The sequence below is a fragment of the Nothobranchius furzeri genome, chromosome 6, assembly GCF_043380555.1.
Source record: "Nothobranchius furzeri strain GRZ-AD chromosome 6, NfurGRZ-RIMD1, whole genome shotgun sequence".
NCBI lineage: Eukaryota > Metazoa > Chordata > Actinopteri > Cyprinodontiformes > Nothobranchiidae > Nothobranchius > Nothobranchius furzeri.
Window position 1 is genome coordinate 26872465 of NC_091746.1, and position 4596 is coordinate 26877060.

The 4596-nt window shown below is 41.4% G+C and overlaps 1 long non-coding RNA gene across 1 annotated transcript in view; it reads left to right on the plus strand.

Moving 5' to 3' along the window:
- The first annotated feature begins 1351 nt into the window (after nucleotides 1-1351).
- Nucleotides 1352-4596, plus strand: part of LOC139070281 (uncharacterized) — a 3592-nt gene continuing 347 nt past the window's right edge. Inside the window, exon 1 of the long non-coding RNA XR_011520824.1 lies at nucleotides 1352-4548. This is a non-coding gene — a long non-coding RNA (uncharacterized lncRNA). The remainder of the gene's footprint in view (nucleotides 4549-4596) is intronic.

Genomic DNA, 4596 nt, shown 5'->3' on the forward strand with positions numbered 1-4596 from the left:
TAAATAAAAAGTAATCAAGTGTGTTTTGATCACGCCAGTCACGTACTTTGAGATTTGCCAAAGTTCGTAATTAGCATGACTACAAATCGGACATCGATGTGTCGCATATGTGACGTCACCACAGAATCTCCTCCTCTCTAGCGTAGCTGCTAGTAACCACATGGTCAGATTTATGGTGGTTCTTTACTCTTGAAGGAAGGATTTGAAGTTTGCTGAACTTACAGCCATTTTCCGGCTCTCTGTCCGGTCAGAGTTCTCTAGTGCGCCCCTAGTGGAACACTCCAGTACTACACGCAGTGCAGTGCCGTGTAGCAGCAAGTGTGTGAACAAAGACGCTGCCTGCAGCGGAAAGTTAAACAGCAACAATATTCCAGGCATTGGGCTCCCTATATTGACCCTTTGCACTTACATCACCTGACCACATGTGTCCACCATAGTGGACAGCAACCGTAAATTACAGGATTATTGAATAGACGACAAAAGTGGTGATTGAGTAAAATTTTTTTTTGCCAGTTTAGCCTGGTTTTCAGTAGGGTTGGGCATCGTTTAATTTTGAACGATTCCGATTCCAATTCCTCGTTTTGATTCTGGTTCCTATCAATTCCCGATTCCGATTCTTTCAAGACATGACATGTTTTACATGAGCCAGCTAACCACAGGTCCTACTTGATGAAATAATGTTAACTTCAACTTGAATTTTAATTCTATGAACAACAACATCACCTTCATTTAGACACAAACATGTTTTGGAGAAAAAATAAAAAGACTTGCAGCACAACCAGTGTGTTTGTTTCTGACCACAACCAAAGTCTGGAAGAAGCCTCTGGGATGAGAGGCTAAATGTCTCCAACATATCCAGAAACGTCCAGCTGTTTTCAGCTAAAACTCTCAGGATGATCATGTCCAGGATGACTGAGAACTACACCTCCATGCTGCAGCAGCGTTCAGTCAGAACAGGAAGTGGAACTTAAACGTAGCTGCTGTCAGTAATAATCTAACAGATTAAACATTAAAACTCAACAGAAATAGTTAAGAAAGGAAATTAAAATGTTCACAGCTTATTATTATTATTATTATTATTATTATTATTATTATTTATTGTGGCAGAAGCTGGTGTGGTCCACCACAGAGAAAGCTGCTCTATTGTTCAGCCTTCTGATGCTCACCAACGACGAGCGGCTGCGTCTGACTGTCGACGCTCGGTGTGTGTTTTTATTTCTGCAGTGAGACAAACTCACCTCACACCGTCCAGAGTTTGTTCTTTAAAGCTTCTATTAAATCCACCGTGTTGACGTATTTAACATGTTTCCTCTACGCTGCAGGAGTTAACGTTTACATGAAGGAGTAAAAGTTCGGCAGACGCGTTTGTTTAGATCTGGGTGGGGGGGGTGGGGGGTTCTCGGTGCTGCACACAGACAGCTGGTGTGATCAGCTCTGAAAAGCGTTGATCACAATTCACGTTTATTTTTCACTGAGGTCGGCCACGGATTTCTCTTCCAGTCGGCATTCTAGGAACCGAAACTAGGAATTGAAATAAAAAACTTTGAACGATTCTGGGAAAAATGAACAGTTGGAACCGGTTCCAATCGATGCTCGATGCCCAACCTTAGTTTTCAGTGGTTCAAGTCCAGCTTACCTGTGGGAAGGTTTAGCACACCCAGATGGGGCTCATAAGGAGCGGCGTTCACAAAAGTTGTGTTAGCTAGCTTAAAAACGCTAGATTACGTTCTCCCTGCTGCTACTCACTGATTTCCGGAAGTCACCTCGCTGGATTTATAACGTTATGTGATAAACAGATAAACAGTGTTTGACTTTACTTGGAGCTGACTTTAAAAAAGTCCGGATCCCTACCAGAGTTCAGATGCTACCCTTAAACCTGGGCGAGACAAGAAAGCATGGCAGTGATGCGCATCATACTGAATAAGCAGTGGCGTGGCCAGATTTTTTAAAATGGGGTGGCCCAGGTGGTGCACTTCTTTGTGCTAGGGTGGCACCAATGGTTATGCTTTTTCTTTTTTACCCCAAGTTTTTTGTGGAAAAGTAAACTGAAATTCAGTGGTGTGGTCAGTCAGATTCCAAGGGTGGCATGTGCTACCCCAGGCCACCCCCTGGACACGCCCTTGTAAATAGGTGATGTAATTTTAACTAGGGATGAGCCGGGTACTCGTTTCAGACGAGTATCCGGTACGGATAAAGTATTTTTGACAAATACGAGCATGAAACGAGTAAACCTCGTAAATATCTGTAATCGTGCTGAAGGAAAATCCTCATTGGTTAAATGACTGTCTTCACGCTCTGTGATTGGCCAGTCACATAAAGCGCCTGCCCCTCTCTACACACAAAACTGCAGCCGGCCGGTGTCGGTACAGGATCTGCTCGGGTGCAAGATCGGCTCGGGGTCCTTCGACTGCCGATGACGTCAAAGTACGGCAAACCCACTCGGACAAAATACACTACACATCTATTCTGTTGGAAAGAATGTAGCAGTTTCGTTATTAAAATAATGTTTCTTAAGATGTAAGTTTGTGTTTATAATGGTATTTATAAAATAAAACACTATATTGTATTCATAATGCTGAACTCCTCTTTGAGCACATCCCTTGAAGGATCATAGGTATTAGCAACACCTGTGAAATTGTATTTGCAGGAAAGAAGTGTGTCCCGTTTATTGAAGTATTTTGTGTTTAGTTTTTCCACAAGCAATGTGTAGTTCAGTTACGCTCATAGCTGCTAGCCAAAACTCTGGAGTTAAACGTTTTCTGGCTTTACTAAAATACCTGTCTGTACTTATTTGATTGATGGTAGTTTTACTTTCTATTAGACTCCAAATGTAATCATTTGGCACATTTCTAATTCATAATTTGTAAGAATGTAATCGGTGATATTAGCATTAGCATTCCTATGGGTTTTTCCACGTATATTAGCATTGCGCTAACCACTCGCTGCCAAATTGCAGTCTTTGCAATTAGAAAATCTCCTTTTGTCACATCGCAATTTAATTGCACATGCAGTTAATCGTTCAGCCCTAATATACATGCAGCTCTATGCTAAAAGTGTATTTTCAAAGAGGTAATGATGGATTTCTTTGTAAAAGTTGTCCATCTTTCCAACAGAAAAATTTGCCTGGACCAACGTAACATGATAACAACGTAACGTGACTACGTAATTCCGTAAGGTTCATGTTCAGCCAATCAACTACTTTGATCTGCAGTCGACGGACCCCGAGCCGATCTTGCACCCGAGCAGATCCTGTACCGACACCGTGAGCTCAGTCCGTCCGGTTCATCCACGCACACACACACAGACAGTAACGGATCTCGCTGTGATTGCTTCACTGTTGCTCACGTTTCTTCAGTTTTCCCTAGGTTTTCTTCAGCTCGCCTCTTTTTCGGTTGAATATTTAAAGTTACTTTTTTCATAACTTACATGGTGCATTTGACAAGACAGAGCTGACGTGCTGTGTCTCTACCTCCGCTACGGTCGGGTTTTTAATTTTTTTTTAACTCCCTCTCTCTCCCTCTCTCCCTCTCTATCTCTCTCTTTCTCTCTCTCTCTCACACACACACACACACACACACACACACACCTCATTCAACATTGTTTTGTTTAACTTTGTGTGGGAAAATGCCAAGAACGTTAAGAAAAAAATCAGTTTAATCAAATTAAAATTTAAAAAATATATATAAAGTGTTGTCTGGTTCTAGCATTTCATATTTCCTAGTTCCTACTGCATGAGTTCAGATGTATTAATCAATGCACTTAAATATTAAAGTTCTGATTTTACTGAAACACTTGTTCTGTAATAGTTCCTTTACTATTGTGATCAAAAATATTTAATCTCTATTCTGAGGCTGCTCTGTAAATAGTTTTCAAATAAACCACACACATATCAACTTCTGATCAATCCATATCAATTTCAGACTTAAAATAATATATTGACATAAACCACACCCACTTCCGGTTAGACCACGCCCACTTCCGGGTTATGCCACGCCCATTCCGAGTACAGATACAGATACAGATAGTGGTGTACTCGCTCATCCCTAATTTTAACACACGTAATCCTACATTGGAACAATATTAGTATACTAAATAATTATCATGCAACTCACCAAAGTGGACGATTACACACGTCCTCCATGGTGAAATATAGGATTATCAATAAGCAACATAAACACACATAAACAGGACCCTAGAAGCAGCTTTGAGAGAAGAAATGAGATTGTTTAGACAAATGAAAGAGGTAATTTTTCGTGTCTATTCGCAGAAGGCTCTCAGTACTGACGCAAAACTGTTTTCTTTTCTTTAGTGAAACTAAAAACACACCACCAGGACAAATACTGGAGTTTTATGTGAAGGTTAACCGAGGGACTGTCATGTTCCTGGGCAGAGGTGAGTCACACCATCTCCTCTCACCAGACTCTAAGCTAATTCTCCACAGGTGAGGAGCAGGGGGAGCAGCAGCTGCAGGAGATTTTCCAATCAGGGACGCGGGTTCAAAAGGAGGATGGAGACACATCACTTTGCCGGGTGATTGAACCAGTTTAGGTAGCACCAGCCTTTGACCTTGATCTAGTTTGTTTGTGTTTTGACTCG